Below are 8838 nucleotides of genomic sequence, written 5' to 3' on the forward strand. Positions count from 1 at the left end.
TCTCCTCTCGGGATCTTGGGCACGCACGCACACGCATCCAGTGTGAGTTTAAGCCACCGGGTCTGGGACGCGAACCGCGGTCGACTCCGTGGGAGTCCAGTGACATAGCCATTACACTAACTGCTGGTCCCATAATTTCTTAATCTTAATTCCACCCCCAACTGTCCAACAAAGCACTAGCTGTATATTTAACTATTTAAAGTCTCGCATGTTCGCCAAGCTCCTCAAACTCAGCAGTCCCTAAACTAAACTTTGTATCTCTCATCCAAATTTTCTCTCCTCATCTCAGTCTCTATTTTTGTGAATGAGAGCAGAATCCAGCTAGTCACTGCAGGTGGAGTCTCATTTCCTTTCTCTTATGTTACACCAGGCCCATTTCAAAGCTCATGGATTCTTTCTCCTAACATTTCAGTTTCTTTTCTTTTTTTTTTAGAGAGATTTTTGCTAAAGGGCATGTGCACTTGCCAAAGAGACAGAGAGAGAAAGTGAGAAATCATCCCACGGGGGGGCGGCCACATTGCCATCCCTTCTCTATTTATCTCTGGGGACTTTGGGCGCACATACATACACACCCGGCATGAGTTCCAAACCACCAGGTCCAGGATTCGAACAGCAGTCTAATGTGGGAGTCCAGTGCCTTAACCACCACACCACCTGCTGGTCCCAACATTTTAACTTCTTTATCCTTTTATGCCAGGGGCAGAATAATAAACTGGAAATCTCTGGCTAGATCCAGATCATAGACATATTTGGTTTCCAATTTAGTATTCCTGGGTTTGGGCGGGCATTAACTCTCCACTTTGCCTCTGGTGCAGTCTCTTTCTCATTGAGTAACCCCAGTGACTCCCTGAAGTGAGCTCAGCTGCCTGGTTCCTTCACGTCTCCTCCGGCTCATCTCCATAGACGGCAGAGCAGTCTCTGGACACCAGCAGAATGACGGGACCTCCTTACCTGCCTACTTACAACCAGTCAAAGGTTTTCCATTGCTTTACACGTAGGTCTTCATCCGTGCACATCTGAATCCCCTGGGGGAAGCTTTAAAAAATCCCTCACCCTAGACCAACTGAATCAGAGTTTCTAAGAGTAGAAGTCAAGTGCCTGTATTAGTTATTTATTTAGTTTGAGAGATTTTTGCTATAGGGCATGTGTGCTCACTGGAGAGACAGAGAGAAACAGTAAGAGAGAAAGTGAGAAATCACCTCCCCCACCCTCCAGCCCCCCACCCCCCAAGAGAATGGCCACACCACAGTCTCTCCTCCTCCATTCTCCTCTCGAGATTTTGGGCATGCATGTACCTAAGCCTGGCGTGAGTTTCAAGCAACTGGGGCTGGGACTTGAACCACAGTTGTCCACATGGGATTCTAGTGCCTTAACCACCACACTTAACCACTGTACAGGTATCCGAGCGCCTGTATTGTTAAACTTCCCCAAATAATTCTAATTTGCAGCCAGGACTAAGCCGCTGCCTCATAGAGTAAAGTCCAGAATCTGTCCATCCTTCCAGGCTCATCGTGGGACATTCCTCACCCACACTGACCTCCCTGTGGTCCCCCAGGCACAGTGAGTTGTCTCAGGCCTCCAGCAAGGTTGGAGCTCATGCCCCACCCCGACTCTCGTTTCCTAGGGTATCTTTGCTTGTGGTTTCCCTGGCAAGCATGTAGGCGTTTCATAAAACCCAGCCAGGCAGCTCTCCCTCTATGAAGAAGCATTTCCTAAAAAAACCATTCCTGCCTCTGAGGGGTCACCTCTGCTTCCTTTGCCTCCCGGGACACTGCACACCTATGACAATACTGTATTGCAGGGCTTCTCAGACTGCTATGTGCACTCAAATGCACATTCCTTAAGTGCAAATTACGATTCAGTAGGTCTGGGGTAGGGTCTGCCGTTCTGCATCTTTAACAAGCTCCCAGGTGAACCACACATTTTACCAGCCCGGCTTTACAGCATTTACTCATTTTTAAACCCATGTCTCTACTTTGCGGGAAATTTCCTGAGGGCAATATCCATGCGATAGTCATCTTTTTTATCTGAGCTCAATACCTGACACAGTCATCGCTCACTAAGTAATTATTACATGAATGAAAAACATACTTGACGAAGAATGAAGTGAACTATGGCAGGCAGGAAGGAAAGAAGGGCGTGAGGAAGAGAGGAAGGAAGGAGGTGGCGAAGAGAGGCAGGGCGTTGCTCCAGATGTCTCAGTTTAGGTAAACAGGTCCGCCTTCTCAAATGGCACATTTTCGAAGAGACCTTTTCAGCAGTATTTTGATAATCATGCCAGAGTGATAATCTCTCAGAAAGCAGCCTTTTCCTGCCCTTCCAAGGAAATAGAAGCAATATTTCTGAGCGCGAAGGTCCCTGGATTATGGAAATCAAGGACGGTGTAGCACACGGTGTTTTATGGCTTCGGAGGCAGCGTGTACGTCGCAGGAAAGCATGAGTGGTGATAAGGCATGTGAGGATAACTCACCGCCAGACAGCTACATGGCCAGGGTTTTAAAGGCAATGTCTCCATTTTCCTGAAAGAGCTACTCATTCACTCGATGTTTACATAGTCCAACGGGAGGTGGTGAGCCAGGGCACCAGTTCTGGGCCTTCTGTGCTGTTTTGTGCTATTTTTGATTTAGTGAATTACCAGCTCTGTGACTTGGAGCAACTTATTTTGCCTCTGCAAGCTACAGTTTCTTTGTGTGTATAAAAGGGGTAATGTAATGTCACTATTACAGAATTCAAATGGATCAAATGAGATTCCTGAACACAGAACTGGGCATTGCACCGAACATGTTTTTCAAAAGCAAACCCTGAATACATGTTATTAACGGGAACTATGAGGATGCAGAAGTAAAGACCACCTGACTCCTCCTCCCGTGTGGACACCTTGGGAACATGCTCCAGTCAACGTATGCTCTTTGGAGTCAGGAAAATCCAAGTTCAAAGACTACTTTTTGCTGTTGTTGTTATTTATTCACGTTGTGATTGGGAGCAAGTTACTTAAGTTGACCTAATTTCAGTTTTTTCGTGTGTAAATTGATCAAAATAATCACTAGGTCACTGCAAAAAATAGCTAGCATTTTGTTTGTTTGTTTGTTTGTTTTGTCTGTTTGTTTTTGCTACAGGGCACATGCCCTACAAAGGAACAGCGAGTGAGAAAATTAGAAATAACCCACAAGGGAGGATGGTCATGCTGCAACCCCCTTTCCTCTATTCTCCTCTCAGAATTTTGGGCATGTACACACAAGGCCCTGCTTGATTTTCAAGCGTCTAGGTCTGAAACTCAAAACTGCAGAATCAGCTATGTGGGATTTAGCTGCTTTAACCACCATGCCACCTGCTGGTTCAGCATTTTCTTTTTAAATGTATTTGTTGGACTTGAAGTTGTAGTCAGAAAAGTTTAGATGAATTTTTCTTGTTACTTACAAAGAAACCTGAAAACAAATGCATTTTATAATATAATGACATACTGTAACATATATAGCAAGAAAAGATGCTCAGTGTGTTGTGCTGATTTTAAATAAGGACTGGCTACTCTAGTCGTAGATAAACTAGTTACATATTCACAGTCTACAATGCAATGAGGATCTCTGGTGGTCTAAACCAAGAGTCAGCAAACTATAGTCCACAGGCCAAATCTGGCCCACAACTTGGTTTTTGTAAATAAAGTTTTATTGGAACACAGCCATACCCATTTCTGTCTATAGTGTTATGGTTACCTTCTGGCTAAAAGAGAGAGCTCAGTAATCAAGCTAAACATAAAATGTTTGCTATTTTACAGAAAGGTTTGCTAGCCTTTTATCTAAATTAGTCAAACACGGAGTAATATGTCTGTAGGCTAGAAACACTGTGGATTATAAACACATTAAAATTAAAGTTCCTAAAACTACTACTCCTATCCTGTAGAAGTGAATTCCTCCTTTGCAAAAAGATGCTCATCATCACTAACGATCAGGGAAAGAATCTTAAGTTTAAAATGCAAAATTATTTCTAACCATTCAACTGGCAAAATTAAAAAAATATTTGACACTATCAAATGTTGGTAGGGTTTAAAACAACTAAATCAGGTCCACCCATGGCTTGGTGATGAAAATGTCAGGAACCACATCACTAGCGTGTAGTTTCAGTCCTGGGCAAGTAGCTTGAGAAACACTGTGTGTGTGTGTGTGTGCACGTGCGCACGTGCATGCCCATAATCCCAAAAGGAAAGAGAAATGGAGGAGAAGGGATCGAGGGCTGACCATTCCCCATGGAGGGTGCTTTCTCATTCTCCCTCTCTCTTTCTCCCTCTTTCTGTGTCTCTTGTCTTCGGCAACTATAGTTTCTGGCAAAACAAACAAACAAAAACAAGCAAAAGCAAAACCAAACCACCTTATTTTTTAGAGAAGTATGTGAGATATATCCAGAAAATGACTTGCATGTATGTAGAACAGGATAAGATTAGTGTGATAGATATTCAAAATTGGGGGGGTGCAAAATATCCCGGAAACAACCTACTGCCTACCGAGGAAAGGGCAGATGAGCAAACCTTGGATGCAGAAATACACTCCAAACAATTGCAACGCAGTATCATATAAAAAACAAAACAAAACAAAACAAAACCCTACACATTTAACGATAGTGTATTAAATAGAAAAAGTAAGCTCTTAAAAAATTGCATACACCAATATACCTTCTCATAAAGCAAAAACCAGTAATGTGAAGAATTTTTTTTTTAAAGAATAAGGATGAAATAAAAATCTATAAAGGGAAAATGAGAGGCTAATGAGCACAAGATCCAACATGATGCTTCCTTCAGTTTCGGGCAGCCGAGGGGATGCAAGGAGGACAGCCTGGCTACTTTTTTCATTATTGTCAAGACTGTAGCTTTTGGTTTGAAAGTGGGGTAATAGGTGCTTATTTTTCTTACTAAAGGAAGGAAATGACCAATTAACTAAAGCGCCAATGGTGGCTGTGCTTGGATAAGAACAGGACATTGTAAATCAAACCTTACGGGTATCCATTCTCTGTGTTTGAATTCAAACTAAAGATTAAAAGTGGTTCATTTACAACAGGGTTGGGACCAGCAGATAGCATAATGGTTACATTGCTGGACTCCCATGTAGTAGACTGCAGTTCAAGTCTCAGACCTGGAGGCTTAAAACTCATGCTTGGTGTATGTGCATGTGTGCCCAAAATTCCAAGGGGAGAATGGAGGAGAAGAGATTATGGTGTGGCCATCTCCCCAGGGGTGACTTCTCGCTTTCTTTCTGTGGAGTGTAGGTGCCCTATAGCAAAAAATAAAAAGGAAATGCACAACAGGGTTAAAATGCTGATTGGGACTGTACACCTTCACTGCTTTTCAAGGTTAAGATTTATTCAACATATGAAGTAGTTCTTTTTACCTACATTTGTAATTGTATCTCCTCCACTTGTCTAGAACTTCTCTTCTACCTCTTGGCAAAAGACAAAAACAAATTATTTAGCTACTTATTTTAATTATTTATTTAATTTTATTTGTTGTTACTATTTTTGGTTTGACCAGAGAGAGAGAAAGCAAAAGTGAGAAAACAAGCCACCAGGTTTGACACTCGAACTGAATCATGGTCAGCCATGTGGGAGTCCAGCACCTTAACCACCACACCACCTGCCAGCCCCACTACCTAGGTGTTTCAAGTTAATACCTCATATATCCTCAATGAGTTCGAAACAAAATAGGCCATTTGTTCCTGATTGGGAAATGTTGACCTTTGTTTCTAGAGCTTTCTGTGACCCCATTCTCCCTACAACTGAACAGCACTCCATGTCTCACACAGAGTAATATTCCTGGCTTTTGGAAGAAATAGAGAGCACCATGAACAAGGCAGCAGATTTAGAAACCAGACAGTGAGCAGTGGCCACAGGCATGGCTCCACCACCAGCCTGACCCAGTTCAGACCCTGATCTGGGCCCAGTATTGAATGCTCTCCCTGAGGTTCTCCTCTGTAAAATCAGGTATTAAGAATGATGCCTTCTTGGGACCAGCAGTTAGCGTAATGGCTATGTCGCTGGACTCCCATGTAGTCGACCGCGGTTCGCATCCTGGGCCTGGTAGCTTAAACTCACACCGGGCGCGTGTACGTGCGTGCTCAAGATTCCAAGAGGAGAACGGAGGAGAAGGGATTGCGGCGTGGCCATCCCGCCGGGGGGGATTTCTTGCTTTCTGTCTCTGTCTCTGTCTGTCTTTCTGACGAGAGCACGCGCTCTATAGCAAAAACCTCTCCAAAAAGAAAAAAAAAGAAGAAAAAAAAGAAAAAAGAAAGAAAAAAAAAGAATGATGCCTTCTTTATGATCTATTGTGAGGATTACATGACTACAGGTATGTTTGCATATGTGTGCATATGTCTGTACCTAGCTATCTTAAAATAATGCCTCATGCTCTGTAAATATTATGTAGTTACTATTTAAAAAAAAAATTATGAGAGGGTGCGTGCCCTCGCCATAGAGAGACAGAGAGCAGGAGCAAGAAAGGGAGAAAGCACCCCTGCCCCGCGCGCCATGGGGAAGGTCACGCGGCAGTCCCTTCTCTGCCTTCCTTTTGGGATTTCAGGCACACACACACACACGTGTCCTGCGTGTTTTTCAAGCTGCTGGTTCCAGGACTCCAACTGGACCGTCAGTCAAGTGCGGTCCCGCTGCCTTAACCACCACCGCACCATAGGCTGGCCTGTGTTTACTGTTATTAGTAAATGTTTTATTTAATGTTAGAGCCTGAAGTACAAGTAGAAGTGGAAATATAAGGATAAAGAAATTCCACTGCTGCAAGACTCACAAATAAAGTAGTGGAATGGGGCGAGGGGAAAGAAATGAGCGTTCTCTGAGGACCCACCGGGTGAGAGGCACTGTGCTCGGTCACGCTGAGCTCTTACTTAATCCTCGGCACTGTGCTGTGAGATCGGTGGTGTTACCCTGATTGCAGAGACAAAAGGAAAATAGATACTAGAGACACACTGTGACTCACTCCACGTCCCAAAGCGACTAAATGGTGGCGTTGGAACTTCATAACCCTAAGTAACCAGGTAATTAAGTCAAGCACCTACGTTTTTGTTTTCTAGATGGTTTTAACCACTTCATCTCTATCGTAAGTAAATATAATCGAGTGGCATTTTGGCACCTGATCTCTGAAAGCAGGCAGTTCTGTGCTTGAACTGCAGAACTTTCTGGCAGTGTGAATTTGGGTAAGTAACCTATTTTTTTGAGCCTGTTTCCTCATTCTTAAACAGTACCTAATGTATAGAGCTATTGTATGAAACACTAGAATGATTTAAGGTTCTCTGTACACGTCCCGACACAAGTAATGCAGACTACATGTAACTAATTGTCGTATTTTGATTATCGCCATTATTATTTCATCAACTTCATCTTTTTTTTTTTTCCCTTGGGAGAGATTTTCGCTATAGGGCGTGTGCGCTCGCCAAATAGACAGAGAGAGACAGAGAGACAGAAAGCAAGAAATCACTCCCCAGGGGGGATGGTCACGCCGCAATCCCTTCTCCTCTATTCTCCTCTCGGGATCTTGGGCACGCATGCACACGTGCCCGGCATGAGTTTTAAGCCACCGGGTCTGGGACGCGAACCGCGGTCGACTACATGGGAGTCCAGCGACATAGCCATTACGCTGACTGCTGGTTCCCATCAACTTTATCTTTTAACAGATATCTGCAAGAGGACTATGGTTGTAGATGTGCATATGTGCACACATGCATACATACACTGATAACCAGTTACATCCTAATGGAAAACTCATATGATAGGCACAAATATTAGATAAAGGCTTGGGCTTTTGGTGGGCAAGAGTGTGAGATGGTGACCCACAGAGGACCTGAGAAATCGTTAATGACTACTAGAACCTTTTTCGGCACCACTAAGCCTCCAATTTTTCTTATCAAAATCTAAGGCTTCAATAATTATGTCTTTTTGTTTCAAAATAATTTTTGATCTATGGGAAATTTGGAAAGACAGTCCCAAAGAGTTTCATATGCCTCTTACCTAGGCTGTCCTACTGTTATCATCTGTGTGACTGTAGTATGTTTGTCAACACTCATAAATTAGCATTTGTGCAAAACGCTTACCTAAACTATATACTCTATTTAGAGTTCATCAGTTTTTTCCACTAATACCCTTTTTCTGTTCCCAATCCAGGCCCGGGTATTACACTGCATTCAGTATGGTAAATTTTTGTTTTTCTTTTTTTGGAGAGGTTTTTGCTATAGGGCGCATGCGCTCGCCAGAAAGACAGACAGAACCAGAGAGACAGAAAGCAGAAAATCACCCCCCAGGTGTCGCTGCCCGTGACGCTGCCGCGAAGAAAGGACACACACAAAGCGGTCTCCTCCTTCGGTCCCTTTATTTCCCCTGAGGTAGTCAGCCGTCCGCCGCCGCGCGCCCCGAGACGGGGCCAGAATAAAAGGAGTAAAATGGCCAATCAGTGTTGTGTACACGTGTACGGAAGTGCATATAGCCTATCATATGGGCCATATGTGAGAGTCCCGTGCTGATCATGCGACTTGTTATTGGCTAGACTCCAAGTGCACGCGTTCCGGGTAAGGAACTTCCTGGAATCTGTTTACTCTTTACGCAAGTAAGAGAGTTCCGCTCGGCGCCATCTAGTGGCGCGGTCCGCGGTAGGGCATTGTCGCCCTCCACAGTTCCCCCTTTTTTGTTTTGCAAGAGAGAGTAGAGGAAACAACCCCTGAAATGAATGGGACATTGTGGAAGCACTGCTACGGGGCAGGGGTGCCGCCCCGTTCAATGTCCACCCTTCCGGTGCCATTTTGTCAGGGATGGGTAAGAGGTGGCACAAACCCATATGCAGTTGTTCATACTCTC

This window comes from Tupaia chinensis, unplaced genomic scaffold, assembly GCF_000334495.1.
Source record: "Tupaia chinensis unplaced genomic scaffold, TupChi_1.0 Scaffold144806_1, whole genome shotgun sequence".
Classification (NCBI taxonomy): Eukaryota; Metazoa; Chordata; class Mammalia; order Scandentia; family Tupaiidae; genus Tupaia; species Tupaia belangeri.